At 35.7% G+C, this 21,057-nt stretch overlaps 1 protein-coding gene and 1 long non-coding RNA gene across 2 annotated transcripts in view; one reads left to right on the top strand and one right to left on the bottom strand.

Moving 5' to 3' along the window:
• Positions 1–21,057, top strand: part of LOC122712691 (serine/threonine-protein kinase NLK2) — a 197,352-nt gene that overhangs the window by 87,025 nt on the left and 89,270 nt on the right.
• Positions 4,681–6,661, bottom strand: LOC122712693. Its single transcript, XR_006346390.1, has 3 exons — positions 6,126–6,661; positions 4,899–5,363; positions 4,681–4,797 (listed from the first exon to the last, which is right to left on the bottom strand). It is a non-coding gene; the product is annotated as an uncharacterized LOC122712693 (long non-coding RNA).

The raw sequence follows: 21,057 nt of genomic DNA, 5'->3' as shown, positions 1-21,057 counted from the left end.
GTAACGCGTTTTTTTTTCTTTCTTTTTTTTTGGAAATACCGTTTCCCCAGTAGAATCGATGCAATCGTAATTATGCGAACTATCAATGAACGAATGTGAATTCATCTCTTCTTTTCTTTCCTTTTTTTTTTTTTTTTTTTTTTTTTGAAGTGACGCGTTCGATTAACTCGATTCGTGATCGGTTTCAAGCTTTTCTGTGTTTCAAGTTGAAATTGAACTCAGAAGAATTGTTTGGCCAACGATTGAGATTGTTTGTATTCTAGAGATACGAAGGAAAATTCCCAGATACGCTCTTTAATCCTTTCGCGGTTCTACGTCCAATGTGATTGCACATGGATCAGTCGAGTGGTTTGGAGAAACGATTTTATCTCAACAAATCGTGTATCGTTATACTTAGATCGTATCAGAAAATATACTCGAATTATACACGATGATTATGAGTTAAATACATTTCAAAGATTGAATTTTCCTTCTTCAAAAGGAGATCACTTCGCGATGATTGGTAACGAAAATTTTGTTATTTGTAAAACTGTTTTGCAATCTCGTTTGCAATCTAATACTTCTGTTTTCACTTCGCCGATATTACTTTCTCCCAAAGTCTATCACATCCCCAACATCATTAACCAACCCCCAACGTTCCCAGCCTCCATTTACAATTCCCATGCACCGCCAAATCATATTCCACGCGTACTCCCTCTCGCCCATTCCCTCTTCATCATCGCTTGCTCCCAACACTCGTCGAATGCTCGTTGTTTCTCCATCGAATCCTTTCGACGAATCGACCACAGTCGAAAATCCATCACGATAGATTAAAATTCGTTGCATCTCGCCACGAAATTTCGAACACCAATTTTTCTGCAACCACGAAGCTTTGTTACAATCAATCCAAACTCGAAAATTGAAAATTAAAATTTTCTATTATCTTCTATATATACAAACTTATTATTTATTATATTATATTATTATATTATTATATATTATTTATTATATTATTTATTATACAAACTTCAATTTATAAATATCCATGCTTCGTTCCAAACTCAACTACTCATATTACGATCAAAATTTCTTAAATCAATTTTCTTAAATCAATTTCTTAAATTCTCGGCCGAAAATTTATTCTCGTCTCAAAAGATGGAAGATTCTCCTCCCCCCCCCCCCCTCTTTTTTCTCCCCCGGATAATTACCGGCGCGCGTTTCTCGATCGCGGAAAGCGGTAGAATTTCATACGGAGCCCACCACCACCTTCCTTTCAAACGAGAGTCCGCTCGTAAATCATCGTCAACCACGCTGACAAGTTTGTACAGGCCTTATACGGGGCCGGTTGTTTATCGTCTGTGTATGCACGGCGCAAACCTCGTCCCCTTTGGGCGCGCGCATTCACTGCAAACCGAGCTACCAACCCTCCTCCGGTTCGTCGTTACGCAGGCCTAATGGCGGACGGCGTGTCCCCGTTGTCGGTGGACGTCGCTTCAAACACGCGTATCGCGCGTGTAACCGTTAATTGGGATCCTTTACGCCGGACACCGATACCCGCGATCTATCTTTATCTCCGTCACCCTCCCCCCTCCTNCTATCTTTATCTCCGTCACCCCTCCCCCTCCTCCCCCGCGCTTATGATACACCGATTACCGCTCAGCTTCCCGTTTCCCGGTAATTGGATAAGGGAGGGGCAACTCCCTGAATCCTCTCTCAGAGAGCGAGGATGATTGCGCTGGATATCGCGTTTTCAGTTTCTTCCATCTTTCGATGTGGCGGTCGTCGTTTTTCTGTGTGGAACAAGTGGAAGGGAATGGTATTAGGGGGAGTTTTTTTTTTTTTTTTTTTTTGAAGGTGATTCAAGTGGTTAAGTAAGTGTATGGGGAAATTTTTGAATTTGGAATGGGGAATTTTTGAATGGGGAAATTTTTTTGAATTTTCGAATTTTTGAATTCTTAGAGGATTTGAAATTTGGTTAGAGACAGATTCATATGGATATTTGGAATTTTTAATTCTTCTTTAATTTTCATTTTAATTAATAGAAACGTGTGTGGGTTTTAATAATAAGGGCGATAAGTGAGCCAAAGTGAAATAATGGATTATTTGTAATTGGACGTCTAATTTCGAAAGATCATCAAATTTTCACGAAAATCTACCAACGAAACACGCTCTCTCTGCTTCTAAATATTTACACACCCGGGAATCTTATTCCATTGCTGGGATATGCTCCACTTCCATCAGGCCGACTGGCAAGCGAACGAAACGGGCATGTTAGAATAATGTTTCCTTTGAAACACCTTGGCGAGATCCTCCGTGGCTAGAGACAAAGATATCCGGTGTCTGGGACGGAGAGAGAGAGAGAGAGAGAGGGAGAGGGCACCGTTCCATCGGGAAACCAGCAGACCTTCCTCCTTCCAGACCGGTGGATCCGCTTCGAACCAGCCAGACTGCCGAGCTTGAAATTCCCTTAGCGGAGAGGAGGGATACCGTGCGATACCGCTTCTGAACGCTTTCTGAACTGGTTTGCTCCTCTCTGTTTCCCTCATCGATGCCTCTCGTTAAACGGAAGTGTGGCTGGAAACGAGAATGAATTTCTAAATTGCGTCGTCTTTTTCAATTTTTCTATAACGTTTCTATAATGTTTGGTAGATGAAAAATTTTTGATTACTCTTTTTTTTTTTTTAGAGAGAAAGGAATTGTATGCATTTTACAAATTAAGAAGTTAAAAGTTAAGAAATTATTCTGCTATTAAGCAAATTTACTTTTAATATTGAAATTTCTAACTAAAGAGAATCTATTATTGCAAATGAAGTATGGAATTTAAAATGCAACAAAGCATCCAATTAAATTTATATATCTGTTCTGATAAGAATTTAGAGAAAATAAAAAATTATATAAGATTAGTACAGATTTTCACATGATGATATTATTGCAAATTGGTATTGGAAATGACACGTTTCAATCCTTTAGACGATTCTCTTTGAGACTTGGCCCATAATTTCCATTTATGGCTCGTCTTGTGCAACAATGATACACTGTCACTTTGTCATCGGATTCGCAACAAAGCCGATCGAAATCCTGGCTAGCCTTCGGAACACCGTTGGCCGAAAGCACACGGTTTGTATTGTGAAGAGACAGAGGAGTACCATCAACCGTTGTTGCATAGGCGCACAATAATCTATACGTCACACGCTAAATTGATCTCGCTGGTCCGGGTGCACTGGGCGTGTCCAGATGAGCTTCCAAGCTAATTACATCAAGGTATAACATGCCGCAATTAACATTGCTCTTATAAGCCTGATTAATTTGCAACTTACTACTCTGATTAACGGGATATTCCTGCTCTTTCAATACTTTTAAGCTTTTCGTTTTAAGATAATTAGTCGTAACCAATTGAAATATATTTTTAATTTGGGAAAGTGAGAATGTTATTTAAGATGATGGAAAATAACTTGATCGATTTTTTTGTAATAAATCGACTTCAAAATAAATAATCTTCTGAGTATTTTTTAATCAAAAATTCGTATTGAATTAATTTCTTTTATCGATATATTATTTCTTATATTCAATATCATGTAGTTAAAGTTTTCGAAAGATGATAAATTTGAAACAATCGAGCGGCCAAAGCTGCGAATTGCAATGTTCCTCCTCTCTTCTCGTTGTACTGGCGAGCAAGGAACGGGTTACTTCCCGTGCGTGGGAGGATACACGTGCGTGCAAAGACGAGACGGAAGGGGAAACACGTGCGTGGCGAAGACACACACGCATAGTCTCGATCCTCGGCTAAACAGAACGACCTGTTGCGTGGATTTTTAGTGCTTTCGAGCCGACCTCAGTGGCCTGCGGCCGCGACTTTTCCGCCTCGAGTTTTCGCTCCTTTATCTTTTTCCTTTTCCTTTTTAAAATTTTATTCGAAAACTTTTCTTCTTCTTCTTCTTGCCACGTTAAAAAGCACGCCACTTTTGTTTTTTCTTTCTTTTTTTTGTAAGTTTCGAAAATTCAATTTTCAAGATGATTGCGCATAGATTTTATTCTAGTAAGTTCAATATTTAGTCTGTTTAGACAAAATCTTCTGTTTAGATTACCTATTCGGATAGATTATTGTAGTTGGATTGTAATAATATCATTACTCCTTTATACTTTGTTGCTAAGTATATTTTTATTGCAAGCTATATGTGTTCATATTTATTTATATTTAATTATAGATCTCAAAAGGTTAAGGTTATCGTAAGACTTAGGTTTATTATATAATTGCAACCGTTTGAAGATTTCAATGCAGTGTTTATTGATGAAACGTTGGAATAAAATTTCTATTGGACTTAAATCCAGAAATCTTGAGAAATAGCAATTTTTTATTTTTATTTCACTTTGTTTATTCGGTTCGTATGGTTTTTTTTTTTTTGTAAGGATTCTATGAATGAGAAAGATAAAAGTGCATTCATGAATTTTGCACGTATAAGAAGACGTATAAGAAGTGTCTTATAGACTGCTTAAAAGAACTGTAAGGGTTATTTTTGGAGAACCATTTACCATTTTTTATTCCGGTTATTAAAAGCTATGCGTGGGTGTCGCATCCATTTTATTGAGATTCTCTGCATTTTCTATTATTTCTGGAAAAATTTTAGTATTCAGTATAAATCATAAATTTTATTTCACAAAAAAGATTTTATTTGAAAAAATCTATTAACCATCATTCTTCCAATTTCTTTGAAAAGTATATTAAATTTCTTACAAAATTTTCTTCTTTCAATAAATTTTTTAATTTTCTTCCTCAATCATCAAAATTTTGCAAAACAACTTCATTAATCCTTTTGAGAACTAGAAAAGAAAAAAAAATAGAATTCATCAATGAAAATAAAGTGTCAAGGATAGTTCCAACCAAGTAAAGCTCACGACAGAAAGGGATGAAGTTTAATTACCGGAAAAAAAGGAATTTCCAACGCGTATTAACCCTTTGATCGTTGATACATTCGACGAGAGGAGAGCCACTCGGTATTCCTTGTTCTTTGGGCCAACTTTGCGAATCTGCTTTGATCGGTCGAGGGCCCACCATGCACTTCAAACTCCTCTTTCTCTTTCTTTCTCTCTCCTTTCCGGTTCTCGTTATTTCTGCATCGTTTCAACGATTTCCAACAGCGTGTGCCCTCGAGTTTGAAAAAGAACACCGACGAAGACGGAGTCGCGATCTAATTAAGACAACCCTCACGATTTCGAGATCGCTCGTTAATTCTCGCTTTCGAGATCGGCTACTTTGGAGTACTTGGTTTTCCTTTTCTTTTGATTTGTTCAATGGAGATTGTTTTAATTCGGAATGACGCAATGGATGGAGATGAAATCAAAGGCTTGGAACATGTAAAGTTTATTGGGCTTCAAATTTGAATTATCTGAAAAAGAAGAAGAGATGAGAGTTAGATTTTAATTTATTATTGGATTTGAAATGTATATTAGAAAGGAAAGAAATGAATAATTTTTTCTACATTTTTCTGTGAAATGTATATATAATTTCTTTAGGATTGAAAGATAGAAGTTTTAGCAAGTCTAATCTAATAATCTAATTCATATGGAAAATAGAGGTAAAGATAGGATCATAATAAATTATACACTATTGTTTTCTCTAATAACGCAATCTGTTAATGAAACTCATTGTTAAATTATTATATATATTAAGATAAAAATATTGAAAAATGTGATATATAAAAAGGAAGTTTTGATATATTTTAACAAAATAATTAGTTAAGTCCAATTAGGAGAATAAAATATTCAATTTTAAACTTATCTTTTGTAAACTTCTTTAAAATGCCATTATGTTTAGTTTTGAACTGATTTGAATTGTAAAAAAAGATATAAAAATACATGTATAATGCATATAGAATACATAATTCACATAGAAATATCAATATTTTTGCTTGTTCTTTAATATATGTATTAAAAATATACATATAATACAACATATAAATATGTAATATACTTAATGTACATACACATAACCTATATTATATATATATAAATACCTATAGAGAAGCCAACTTTTATGTTTGTTCAAGAATGGATTTTTCAAAAAACGCTTCACAAATATATCAACATTTTCTACATAATATGGTATATATATCACCGTCTGTTCTCCACTCGTAATTACAAAAACATACCGAAATTGGATTAACCACAGAGAATTCCTTGCATCCAAACTGATCGTTCGCCAATTGCAGCTGTTCCCGCGCAGATGTCCATGTTCCCCATGGGTATGTGCACGCATATGTTGCAACTGCGCAGGCGCGTTTAAGTGGCTTTTCAAGATGGTGGGGGACGTCCACTTACAAAGGAATCCATCGCGTGCTCTGTCGTCCGAGGATAAACGTGCACCGTTATTGTTCCACGCTGTTTTCCTGCCTTTTTGCCTCGTCCCTTTTTCTTTTCATCCTTCTGTCCCGAGCACTCCGACGAAGACAAACTCTGAGAATGAGTGTCCACGCGTAACTCGGTACACTGTGTTCTTTTTTCGTAATAAATACCACGCGCGTGGGTGAACGTCCATGCTTCTTTTCACGTTACTGCGTAGTTTTTACTCATGGAGGGAGTCTTGTGACGCGACCACTTGAAACTCGTAAACAACTTGTGTGCAAGGAAATGTTTTGTGTGAGAGGTTTATGATGTGGAAGAGCATGTTTTGATGTGGGATTTTTGATCATGAATTTGGAATGGAAGGTGTGTAAATAGAGAAATATTTACTTCTAATTTATCTAATTTTAACAACATTAGAACTGCCAACTTATAATATGTACATGAATATATTGATTTTTTTTATTGATTTTTAAAAGAACTTGGTAATTTCTAATAAAAATCTAACAAACAATAAAAAACAATAAAAATTAATCAATTTAACTCGATTTGGTAGTTCTAGTGTTAATTATTGTATTGTAAAAAGTTTAATTTCTATTTCTTTATATAATACAGAATTAATATACATCGCATATTTATCTATCTATCTAAGATTTTTACATTTATTTTCGGAAAATATTAAAGTTAAGATAGATTAAGCTTCTATACTATTAGTAATAACCTCTTTATATTCTTGGTTTCCAAAATTATTTAAAATAAAAATAAAATAGCCAAAGATAAAATTTAATTTAAGAAAACGCAAATACGTTTCTAAAAATTTTAGAAATCTGTCATAGAATCTCATATATGTTACTAATTAGATATAAAGTAGACATTTGCAAACATTTACAAGTTATATTAGTTTCGAAACTACTTCGAACTAGGAATCTTTCGCGAAAAACTATTGGCGGAGGAGGTCATAGAGATTGACCAATCTCTTTTTTCGTAAGATCACGATTATTTCGTAAACTAGTTTCAAGCTACATCGTTGATAGAACTCATCGTGGACTGCTGCCCCGGCAACTATCGAACCGTCCCAGTTTTTCGACAGTGCGCAGTCTTCCCTCTCTTCTCTTTAACTCTCATGCTGTAAGCTCGATCGTTCAATTAAAAAAAACCGTTATTTCGCGCCGAATAACCTCTCTCCTGCTTCTAATCGAAGCATGGAAGAAACTTCGCCGTAAATATAATTTCGTTTTGAATCGAGGGAGCTTTCTTACGATTGAATTAAATTGAGGAAAAAGGAAGCTTCAATTTTTCCTTTTTTTGTTCATTACATTGCAAGTTTGAAGTTAAAAATTGGATTAAAAGATGGAAGATAGATGGATTGATTTTTGTCTTGCATTCTTGATGATAGTGAAATAAGTAAGTAATTAGAGAAAATGTATTGGTTTTTGAAAAAATATCGTTATATAATTGATTATAAAACTATTCGATGACCTAGTAACAACGTCTATTTCTAATATCAGGGCCTAGTTGAAGTGTACGAAGTTGTTGATTATGAAATCGATTTTTTTGATAACGAAATAAAAAATTATTGTTTCTGAGAATTAATTTATGAAGTTTATGATATAAATATATTTATTTGATTTTCTAATTGAATTAATGATGATATGTGAAAACAATTAGAAATTAATAGAAATAATAAAATAAATCGATTTTGAAAATTAATCCAAGAGAAAACTTTAAATAATTAAAAATTTTTAAATATAGTGAACAATTTTTATTATTTCTTTTTCAATTAGGAAAAATAGAATGAGAAAATTAGTAAAAATTGATTTATCATTTTTCACGAATTCCATACATTTTACAAGTCGACACATTATTATGTGGAAACGAGATTAAGTCGTTTTAACGATTCGAACTTCTGTTCGAGCCAGATTTCAGATAGATTTAGATGGATTTGGTAGAATCACAACCTAGCACGACTGTAAAACGTAGATAAGGTTCACGTGGTTTAGTTTTACGGCTTAGGATTACGTTGCTCGCGAATTTAGACACCTAAATCGTGCTGTACCCGTCTAATGCTTCAGCTTGCCCTGAATTTTAGTACAAATTACAACTAAACAGCAGATTTCTATAATCTTCATACGTTTCTTGCTTCTTGATAGTGTCTGTTATTGAAATTCCATTCTCAGAACTTTCTTGAAAAACAGTATAACAGTTATTATCATTATACAAAGTACATTTATTGTTTAATATTATATTTATATTATTTCATAGATTATCTAAGAATTTCATTAAAAAATATAATTGTACTTTTTTTTTTACATAAATAAAATTAATTCAAAAAATTTTTAAATGTTCATATCTGTAAAATTAAGTCTTCTTCAAATTAAAAATTTTATACTAAGCGAATCTCTTTAATCTATATTAACTTTACTCAATTGAGCAGCCAAGCAAGTACTTTAGAGTCAAGCTCACCAGAATTCCCACTTATCGCTATCGTTTTTCCTCTTTCTCCTTATCGTCATTGCGGTTCACGTGTCCACGGTATCTGGCATAAAATACATAAAGTCGAGAACATCCGGTACTGTGCCAGCACAGAAAGCTTAACACGCAATATGGAGCACGTACGCACAATAACCGCTGTCCGGCACGTATATCCGATATTCCATTCGAGAGAATATGCGAATATATGCAACTTAGTCTAGAAAAGCTGAAAAGTAATCGAACGTATTCACGATTTTCGAAGTTTAATCCGATCGCGGTCTCCACGCGTATTCAAATTTCCCGCGCGTTGATTTTACCTCTAGTGAATTTCTAATATCTCTAGTGACTTTATAATACAAATTTGAATATTTAATACTTTAGATAGATATAATAAAAAATAAACTTTTTAATTTAATAATATATAAAGATTGTTAGAAAATGAATATTTAATTTTTGCAATTTTCATCGAAATTAGTCGAATATTTTGAATTGGATTAAATTTTTGGATAAATATCGCAACGAATAATTATATTCTTGTATTCTGTGTTATGTTCTTGCACGTAAATTTTTATACATAAATATTCACAATCCAATTTCCATTGAAATTAAAAAAAAAAAATTAATAGAAAATTCCAAGACACAAGAAGCAAACTGACCATGTTTCAAAACTGGCTTAAATTATTCGCCTTTTCACCGATTAGAAAGTGAAATGGACACTCGATGTGGCAGTGAACGATTAACACGCTAACGAACGATACACCTCATAATGTATCCACTCTATTAATCACACGCGTAAAATATAGTTTCACTTTCATCTTTTCCAAAGTGTCGCTAATTTTAATTTTAATCTCGAGGGAAGAAATTTCTTTCGCGCAATTATCCTGTGCCACATTTAAATTCATAATGACGCGAATACGAAAGGGAAAGGGACACGCGATCTTTTTTATATTCAATGCGTATATCGCGTATGCGAATCATCGACAAAAGGGAAGAAGACGCGGTTCTTGACCAGACAAAAGCGTCTAGACGAGCGACGGAATTAAAGCCGAGCCTCTGGCTCAACTCTCTTCTTCTTTGCATCGGGAAAAAGGTACACCGAGTTCAAACAATTCCTGGACGAAGGAAATACTCTATCCTCGCTCACTTTCTATCTCCTATTAGACCACGTGCTTTGAATCTTCTTTAATGGACAACGTGTACGATTCTCTCCCATTTTCTCTTCTTTCTTCGAGAAATAATAAAATATCGCGTATAAATTTTTATCCAACAATCCAAAATTCGTAATATTCGAAATATATTTGTGTGTCATCTTTTCTCTATAAAGCGAGAAAATGTTTAAAAAAAATTTTCGACACTTTCGAAACTATTGAATACCTTGGCCTTGATTATTTTAGCGTGATATTGATTTGAAATGTTTATAAATAAAAGTTATATTTTCTTCTCATTGTTCTCGTTTAAATAATTGTTTCATTAATAATCAATTCATTTATAGAATAAGATGGAATTAGGTCTGGTTGTAAATTTAATTGTTTATGACAAGTAGTTGGTCGATTTATTTTTGTTTGAATTATTTTTTTCGAGATAAAAGAAAAATGTTATATAAAAGAAACAATTACTCAATATCTGCACTTATCTTCTTTATTACGCATAAATGTTCTTCATATTGCACATTTTTAACTTTAAGAATTTTTCATTGCGTTAATTCATTTGAACTTCTTTCGAATTTACAAGCAACAGAATTTGAAATTAACGCAATTCTCGTTGGATCCGTTTATCTTGTTACTCAATCGAAAATCCATAAATATTCAATAGCAAATCTTGATAAAAGTTTACTGAAAAATCGGTGAACCGTTATATTACGAAACTCATAATTGCCGATACCTTTATTATCCTTATTATTTTTCAAAAAAAAAAAAAAAAAGATTGTAAATAAAAAGAATAGAATCGTATAATAAATTTCAATATGAAAATATAATTTTCCACGGAAGTATCATAATTGCTATGCGATTTTGAAATAACGATAAATCGTATCGAGGCATTGGTTCACTAATTAGAAAAGGAAGAAGGAGAAAAAAAAAAAAAAGGAAATCATAGCCGATTTAATAATCGCGAATAAATTTATCGATGAAGTTCTCGCGTGCCTTCCAAGCGATTAAGGGAAGGTGTTGCACTTTCGTGCGGCTTATCGCTGTTATCTCACAAATAGAAATATCAGCGGTTGAAATTAATAAATTCCAGATTCGTGAAAACAACATAAGACTGTTCAAACTGTTTATCATAGAAATATAAAATCTTAGATAAGTCTTGGACCGCCCGGTGTTAGCCACGATTTACCGGTAACCTAACGTTAGGCGTACGTTTCTAAATTTATTATTATTTCCTAGAAATATTATTTCGTTTTAGCATTTACGTGTATCGTATTAGTTTGGACAGAGTTCAAGAATTCTTAACTTAATAACCGTTCTTCAAAATTCTATACTTTATTTTTATACTACTTATATTTGAATAAAAAATAAAGAATAAGTCTCTAAAGCTCTCTTTCTTTACGAAGATTTAAATATTTAAAATATGTTAAAATAAAATTAATTTTCAAAAAAACGTACCTCCAAATTACCTTAGATCTCGATGAATGTTTCGCTGAAATGTAGATTTCGTGGCCGTTCGCGAGTCGTTGACCCCCTCCCGACACACGTAGCACGATCGTGATTGACGTGTCGGCAGCTCGACGACGGCTGAACAGAGAAAGAGAGAAAGGGGTTCCATTAGCAAAGGTTATCGGGTCGACCTCGAATCGTATCGATTGGCTCGGTTTAAAACGTCGACAGCAACAGGCGTCCTTCTTTTTCGGCGCGTCACGCATCGCCATCCTCCTCCACCCGGGGGTGGAATCGCGACTGGCGACTATTCGAGGGTAAGAGGACGTTGACCTCGTACGGGAGGATCGTAGACACCGTCGATTTTGTCGCTTCATTTTCCCACCTGGAAAGTGGTCCACAGTGTTATTTTCGAGGATCGTTTTTTGGAATTTTATTTTACTAAGAGTTCGAGATTGGAATCGGGGAGTTAGAAAATTAGGGAAAGAATTATATTTGGAAAAATTTTTTACAAGGAAATAAATAATATTTCATTTAATTATTTGATTACGGTGAAGAAATTTTTAAGACGGAATAATTAACACATGGAGGATTTGCCAGGATTCGTTTCATTTTTTGATTGAGATATTCGAGACACAATATATCTTTATGACGAATTAATTAATCGAGCTTGAAATGAAATTTTCCGACAAAGTTGTCTAAAAACTGGAGAACAACAATTTGTTTTTACAATTTTCGTTGAATAAATAAAACACTTGATCGATGTTTTCCGTTTTAATCGTATCTGAAATTTTTTTATATTTTTCAACAACCGCCTTCCTTATACCTTCTCTGCGCGTTAAAAAGCGACGATCCATCGTTTCCAATTTCCAAGAGCAACAGTTTATCGCAGTGTACACAGATATAAAGCGGATAAAAAAAGCGTAGATCCGTGTCCCTCGATATTCGCTTTGTCGTTTATTGATTCCTCGTTAAACTCAATCGGTGCTGTTGATACAACGAACGCATTCGTCGTGTACGTCGTGTATTGTCAAACATTTCCTCCGAAACACGTTCCTTGCATGTAGAGAAGATATCCAGAAGCGATAAGGGTGCTTCTTTCATATGGAAAACTTGTATTTCGACTCGATTGTTGCGAGAATTACGGAGAACGTTGAACGGTTTCAAAATAAAGGAAATAGGCACGAGAAGCGATATGTAAAATCGTTGAAAATTGTGTGAAAAAAATTTTATCGTCAAAATTTAAAATTTTAATAAGCGGAGATATATTTTTTTCTCTTATCTTTTCTTCAATATAAGAAAATAAACGCGTTGTTCGATCGTTGAGGATTATCTTAACGCAATTCTTCTTCGAATATTCAACGTGAATCGTAAATTTAAAATCACGTATCCCATCAGAAATTCGAAAAATGTCTAAAAATTCTACGAAAAACGCACTCGTACACTGTTCGAAAGGATAGATAGCTGAAACGTCGCGACTACTTTAATAGAATCCATCCGAAACCCCCCCTCATTTTCCATCGAATTAAACTTCCCTTAAATCGAAACTCCGCCGACGGAAAATTCTTGCCCGAGGAAAGCTTCTTTTCACGAGAATTCGCGCCACGATGAACTTGCTCGTCCTTTCGAGCACCACCGGAAACCGTCGAAAGAAACGGATCCTTTCTGGTCGATTCTTGAACCTTCGCTGCTTGTTAGTTCGAGATTGTGTTTCGTAACGGTCCACGGATTGCGAAAACGGATCTCAGATGGCGTTAAAAGTCGTCTCGACGCCTTATTAGAAAGTTTCGAAGGAACGCGAATTTGATGCAACTTTGACGAAGGTTCATCCCGGGTACTTTTGATAAAAAGATACGTAGTATTATACTAAGAGTTATGAGGAACAATGTGTGTAGTTGAAAGTATAGTTTTTAACGTAATTGCACTTGATTCAATATGGAACGAGCGAATGAAGTTTTTTGAGGTTAGGATAAGTGTAATTTGTGTGTTGAAAGTATATATAAAAAATATATTGAAATTTTTATAGGTTTAGAATCATTTTAGAAAATTTTAATTACTAATGTTCAACATGTAGTCTACACATTATTAATTCTTTCAGTATTTTTTTAATTATCCTCAATATCCTCAAAGAATCTAAAAGAATCTACAAAGTAATTTCAATTAGATTAAATACAAATCTCACTTGAAAATTCGAAAGATTAATCAGCTTTTGTCTTAACAAAACAATCTTATTTTTGACAATTCTTCCATTGCTTTTTTCTTCACTTCCTCCTTTTTCTTCATTCACCACAATGAATCTATTTTCGAGTAAAGGCCACTTTTAACGCGTTTCTCATACAAGCTGGAATCAGACTAATTACTGTCCAATTGGAGGGCATTCTACGTTTACCATTTCTCAGATGCACTCTAGTTTACCCTTCCAGTTGGGTACTTGGAATAAAACGGGGGAGCATTCCTGGACTTCGTGTTTCTCATGATCCACCATCTGGGATATCCTACAACTGCCACAGATTAGATCCACTACGTTTTGAAACTCGACTAACGCTTCATCATCTCAAAGTTACATAACCCTAGAGGTTGTAGAGTCTGGAAATGGTACTAGGGGCGTTAGGACGATTTTCGAGGGGTGATTGTTTGCACGATCGATCGTCCGTCTGCGTCAGGATTTTCCTTCCTTTCCCTTGATTTTATTTCGAGATATTTTTATAGTTGGACGAGTTTGAACAAACTTTGATTTGGTTATATTGGATTTTCTTTCTTTCGAAAGAAAGAAAGAAAGAAACCTCCAATTTTTATACAACAAATTCAATATTTTCATTTAGTTATATTATTAAATAATTATTACGATAAAATCATAGAAGAATTGATAACAAATTATCAATTTTGTTAATAACCTTAATATATAAATTACCTATCTATATTTTAGTATAATTTTGTATAAAAAGTTTTCTCGTGTTTTTTCTACTTTAAATTGCTATTTGCCGTTTTATTCGAAAAAAAAAAAAAAGAAGAACAAGAAATCGTTCTACAAAACCTCACGTAAAATATTGCTTCAATATCACGAATACTCCCTCCTGTTGCCTCGACAAATAAATTTCAGAAATTTCCCACTTTTCTATGCTACATTGTAACCACCAAATTCCATTTGGCTCAAATTTATTTAACAACAATATTCGCATAAAAATCCATTTTATAATATTATATTTATTAGAAATTAGATTTTCATCGCAACCTCGTCAATCGAAAATAATAATAAGAATAATAATTATCGAATAAAGAACTGTTGTGAAATCGTCGTCGTCGCTTCTGTCCCGAACTTATAAAACCCGGTATCTGGTTCGTAAAAGCAAACGAGGCGTCGAATAAATGTATCCGCCTGTCAGTTTCGCTTTAATGATTTGTCATCGGAGGGTCATTAACGACAATCAAGTTGGAAGAGAATTTTATTGCGGCCATCAAAGCGGACATTGAGGGACAACCGTGACGAGGAGACGGTGGCCGTTCAACGATCGCAATAATCCGTCATAATTGTCGTTTCCACGACCGATTCCAGGGCGTGGAGACACCGTGAAAAATGGAAACACGCGAGTGGCCCGTGCTACCCCGTGAAATTCGCTGATCACCGGCCTGGAGACAACCCGAGGTGATTCCACCTCGCTGATGACCAAGGGTTTCTTACCACCTCCTGCGCTCCTCTTCACCGCGCTGATGACTTGCTCCTTGCTCTTTCAGTCGTTTCTTGTGTCGTCCACGTCGTTCCACGTGTCATTTGAGTGATATCTGAATTAGACTTTTTCTTTTCCCTTCTCTTTTTCCCTCCCCAAGAATTTACGAATTCGAAGAGTTGTCTTTCGAAATTGTTCGAAACGTTTTACGAATTGTGAATTATTCTGAGCTTCTTAGAAATTTTCTAAACAAATCTTCTCTTTAATTCGAGTTATCGTCTCTGTGAACATCTAACCTTTCGTTGAAGAAAAATAAAACCAGTATTTCTCGGTATTTATATAATTAAAATTAAATAATTGTTGTAGAAATATTTTTACATTGTTCTCAATTGTTATCTCTTGTTTACATCCAACGCGATATCATCGATATTAATTACGGTCATAGTGCAATTATAATTGAAATCCACAGTTTCTCCACCGCGCTTTCTACTTAATTACCTAATTAAAAACCGAGCTCGATGCAACGTCTATCGAAAAGGTGTATCGAGGTCCAAAGAAACGGAATTAACATTATTAGTCGAGTATTAGGCGAGTTATTAGTCGTCGGGAGGAAGTTTTTCCCGATAAAACGTCCCGGCTTTCTCCTCCACGCAGTCGGGGGACACCGTTTATTTTACCGCTCTATTATCGCGTAAACCGTTTCAAGAAGCCCAGCTTCCTTCCGGCCAGAAGTCGCCGCCCAGTTTCCGCCGAAACCGCAGTTTCTCCTCGCGCGTTAACTTTAAACTAGTTAAAGGAAAGTTGAGCCTTTGGTGGCTTATTCGTGTAAACACACCCGCCACTTACAACCGATCGATGAATATGTCTCACGATCCTCCCCACCTCCATTTTTCCCTCGAGCTAATCTTAATTTAATCAATCGATCCAGAAAAATTTCCAAATTCTGAAATTCATCCCTTTCCCTCGTATCTTCTCTCAAAAACCTCTGCCCGAAAGAAATCTCATTTTCTTCCATATATTTACCAGCTACTTGCTCACCTATACATTAGCACCAGACAGTTGTTCGACTCCTCCATCCAGGGTTAAAATCATCCTCCAACTAAACCCATCGACTCTTTTTCTCTCTTTCTCTCGAGGCGAAGAATCCAAGCAGGGGACCCGTTACGCTCTTCCATAAACGAATGGAATCCTCGTGGCGCGTCGAACGGTAGTCGTTAAGGGGGCGAGCGTCTGACAAGCGTAGGCTAACCCGTTCCCAGTAAATCGAGCTAACGAGCCGTAATCGATCGCCGTTTCCACGCCGTGTAACTTTCGTGTCGTGCATCGAGAGCCAATTATAAATTATCGCCCGCTACCAATGCATAATCGGCTGTATTAATTAATACGCGCGTGCCCCCCCCCCCTCTCTCTCTCTCTATCTCTATCTCTATCTCTATCTCTCTCTCTGTCTTTTCTCGATTAACTTGATCACGGCTCGTGAAGATTCGGGATGGGTCGAGCGTGATAGTCGGTGGTGATCCCTTCTTGATTTTTCAAGTGGATGTATTTCTGTGTAATTCGTGAGGCGTGGGATTGTCGAGTAATGATATCGAACGATTGGACGCAAAGGATTGGACGTAAATTAATTGTGAGTTTTTAAAATAATGCGAATGATTCGAGGGGAGACAAGAATTTGAAACTAGTCGAATTATTAAAAATCGATAATCTAATAGCGCAGAATATTTGGTCGATTAATTTGGAAAAATGAACTTTATCTAAATCTATGTAATTATTAATCTGATAATCCTTCGAATTAATCTCGAAACGAACGATTCGTTCTCAAAAAATGATTCTCTTCTCTCCTCCTTCAACCATTTGTAGACACGTGTCCAATCAATATTCAACGAAGAAGCGGTTGGTCAGGATCGATTATCAATCTCGATCTCCTGATCGAGCAAAAACATCGTTCAATTACTGCAAAATACAAGATTTCGATCGAAGAACCGATCGATCGATCGGTTAATCGGTGATGATTTGATCCGGTCGCGAATAATTACCCTTTTATGAGGGAGTGGGGGGAGTATCGGATCGATTTTCAGGACTTTATTACCGCCCCTCTCGTTATCGTCGCCTCTAATTGCGCTCATAATTAATCAGAGCATTTTTTTTTTCTACGCGACCACCACCACCACCACCACCACCATCACGATAATTAAATTGAGAGAGCATCGTTGATCCTATCGTGGATAATAATGTCGCGGAAAATCCCGATGCGCTCGGCCGAATTGGAAGAATTGCAGCTTGTTTAACAGCCATCCTCTTCTCTCCAAGGTGGAAGATTTTTGTCGCTTCGTGTTATTATCATTAACAGAATTGCGCATTTTTTATTTTCGTGCTGAAAAATAAGCGTTATCGTTGTTCCAATTCCAAATTTATTTACTTTATCATGGATACAAGCGTTATTCGTATAACGAATCAAAAGAATCGTAAAGTTGCGTGGTTGATTAAAATCATCCATTGAATTTTGTTTAACACGCGTAAACACAATAGAATTTTACGTAATCGAATTTCGAACGTCTATATCGCGGAAGATACAACTCGAAGTTATTTTAAAATATTATAAAATATATTGCGTATTATAAAATATAAGCAACGAATTATGATTGAATAAGATGGATACAAAACTTCGAAAAAGAAGTGGAAGAATGGAAAAATTGCCGTTACATATGCTGGTGGATAATTGAATCCGCGTATAGGAATTGAGAATCGAACAATGTCGATTCTCGAGCAAAAAAGGTTGATGAACCAGTCTAATTTGTTTCAAGGTACGTGGAATGGCTTCATGGAGAAAGTAAGAATTTTCTTGCTCGCCTGGTGGGCAATATTTAGCGAGATCTTACGAGTCAGGTTTTATTCGCGAGCGGAAAGAGCGGTTTGAAAAGTGAATTCCTGAAGAATCACCGTGACAGACGCTACGAGTGTCTCTTTATTTTATCGTATACGAATCTTTATTTCGCAAGAATTTTAATCAAATTTTAAATACCATTTAATTGCAATTTTTAATTCTTAGGATGATACGAGAACGTGTCACTTTATTAATCAGAAAAATGTAAAAATGTTCGTTTGTATACTAACTTTTCTAAAATCAATTCTCCACGAAGGATGTTCCACAAAACAAATTTTGGAATGCAATTTCAACTAAAAAAATGACTCCGTGTCCTCCATATTTTGTAACATTTTATAATTCGAAAAAATTTCGAAAAGTAACCCAATACTTTCGTCACCCCAAAATTAAAGTTTCCAATAACTTTATGATAACGAACGAACGAGGAAAATTCGATCGAATACGAATCAAAGAAAGAAAGACCCTCCAATTGGAATATTTTTCAAACAAGAATAATTCTATTCACGATCACGATTACGTGGAACTATTGAGAATCTGAGCGCGGGGAACGATGGAAAAACCGACCGCAGAACACCGATTCTCTAAACAGGGCACCACTGATTGCAAGATAACAGATCAGCGGCGCATCCCGTAGAACCGTTTCACCAGCTTCGAGCAAGCAAGAAACACGCCTAACGCGAACACGGATCCACCAGCTTTCTTGTTCCCAGCATTCTAATCTTCCTATCATCATCCCCCCTCCCCCCCCTCCGGGCAACGGTGTATCCCTATTTTTCTCTCGAAAACCACTCTTATCTATGCACGCATCTTCGAGAGAAAAAAAAAAATACGTAATTTTATTACCACTCGCTGTTTCTGCTCTGCCCTCTTTCCCCGTATTTTTGTCGTACGACGCGCTGACCGCACGCCTTTTCTTCGAAAGAAATTTTCCTGATACGATAATATTCATATTCTGGAATCACAAGTGTGATGGAATGAAAAGAGACGGAGAGACGGGAAGAAAGAAATCCTCCTTTAAAGGAGGATCGAAGCTGAGTAAAGTAACAAAGGGTTGGAAAGGGGAGGAAAATTTAAAGAAAGAAAAGATGTTGTTCACTCTAAGGTTAAATTTTAAAAAAAAAACGTTGAAAATGTTAAAGGGAATACCTCTTGATCCTGTTTGTACTCCTGTTTGTCCTCTAATTTGAGTTCGATTCGAGAGGGGTGGCTCGCGAGTCGGGATTGGCCAGACGTCGCACGGGTCGAAACCCCTGCGACGGGCCCCCCCACCATTTCGCGGCAATGCGGAAGCCGTATCGTCGGCCCCAAGGTCACTGGTGCACCTCAAGGTCATCGCCAGCTTTTCGCTCGTGCGCCAATTCATCTCGATGTACTTGCCAATTCCCTCGCTGCGACAAAGTTCTGTAAATGTAATACTTAACCCTTAAACCTTTTCTTCTTCAAATCTACCAATGCTGCCTACGTTGATATTTTTCTTTCTCTTTTTCTCTCTCTCCTCATTGCAATATTTTTCGAGGTCTCTCTTCTTCTCGAAGCGGAGAAAATGGAATTTATAACAATTTGTAATACAGTTATTGTGTTGGGAAATGAATTTTAGATTTTAGATATTCTTCTCTTTTTGAAACGAACTCATTTCACCTGAAACAAGACAATGATCGGTCAGTAAAAATGGGTGTATCTTTTTTAAAAGCAAACGAGAAGTACGAAGGTGAATTGTATTTAGCAAAAATGTTTAATAATGTTAAAAAAGAAAAAGTGTTATGCGCGCATTATTTTTGAAATTGAAGGAATTTTTTCACTCTTTTCGATGAAATTTTTTTTAATTGATATTCGAGCAATTTATTTCTAATTTTTTTTGTTTTTTTTTTTTTTTGTTATTATTTTCGAATTTTGTGTCGCTTAATCAATTATTTAATTTGGTTGCGTTTTATTTTAACATTATGGAGGTTGTTTTGCAACGCCTGGTCAGGGACCCGGTCGCGTGTAGACAGTGACTGGCATGCGTGCGAGAGATCGATAACTTTTTCCCCACCTTCCGCCATTCTTGCTCGCAACACGCGCCACTCTTTCCAGGTTTCAACAATTACAAGCCTTTTACAAGCGTATTCGCGTTAATTAACAGGAAATAAATAATTACAGATGTATCAGAGATAACGAAACTGAATAATAAAAAAAAAAGAAAAAAAGAAAAAAGAAGATTCACCTTTAATAAATATTCCTCTCTTGTATTGTTATTAAATGCTAATGAGTCGGATTTTTAATGAGTCGAAGACCACTTTCCGAATTACATTCGAGGATAGCTTACAGCTCTTCGCAAAATTCAAATAAATAATATATTTCTTTTAATAAATTTTACTTTACACGAATTCATTTTCTATCTTCATAGACGCAATCTTACTTGCATCGCTATTTCAATTAAGGATTCAATTTCAATTAATTCACCTTCGATTCTAATTAAATTATTGCATTATTTTTTTGAAACGTCGTTACGAGGAGAGAATAAAAAGAAATCGAATTATACAATTAACCCTCGTCTTCGCTCTCTCTATACAACTTTTTGTATATTTCGAAAAAGAAAAAAGGAAATTAATCTCGCTGCGATGTTTTCTATTTACGACAAATTCGACAAATAATAAACTTCTACTCTAAAACTCGATCCAACTAAATTAAACTTCCATCATCTTATCCACGATCTTTGTGAATAATTTAACAAAGTGGAAAGAAATAAAATCGGATATAATGGGCCAAGTCTCGGTTCAACAAAATTCTAATTATACGCTAATTTCCATCCCGTTCTTCAACCGTTCGAAACCTTGGCAGCGAATTGTAGCGTGGCGGCGGGCGGTGTAGCCCGCCCTCGGTTCGCGGCGTTAACAATTCATCGGCCCGTTCGAAATTTACGCGTGTCTAGACGAGAGAGATACACACAATGCTCGTCCACGTGGCAGAGACGATAATGTTTTCCCTCCCGTTCCTCCGCGATAACACGCACACACACACACACATACGCGCGGGCTCGCAGGTCGAGGGACTCGTTTTATTGGAATAAAAAATGCTCCTCGTGCTATCCAACTTTTCGTGTTCTTCGAAAACGCGTAAAACTCCCTCGAACTCGGATAGAAACTTG

The sequence above is a fragment of the Apis laboriosa genome, unplaced genomic scaffold (genome assembly GCF_014066325.1).
Source record: "Apis laboriosa isolate Shangri-la unplaced genomic scaffold, ASM1406632v1 scaffold204_cov149, whole genome shotgun sequence".
Lineage (NCBI taxonomy): Eukaryota > Metazoa > Arthropoda > Insecta > Hymenoptera > Apidae > Apis > Apis laboriosa.
Note: the sequence above shows the minus strand (reverse complement) of the source record. Positions and strands in the feature narration are given on the sequence as shown.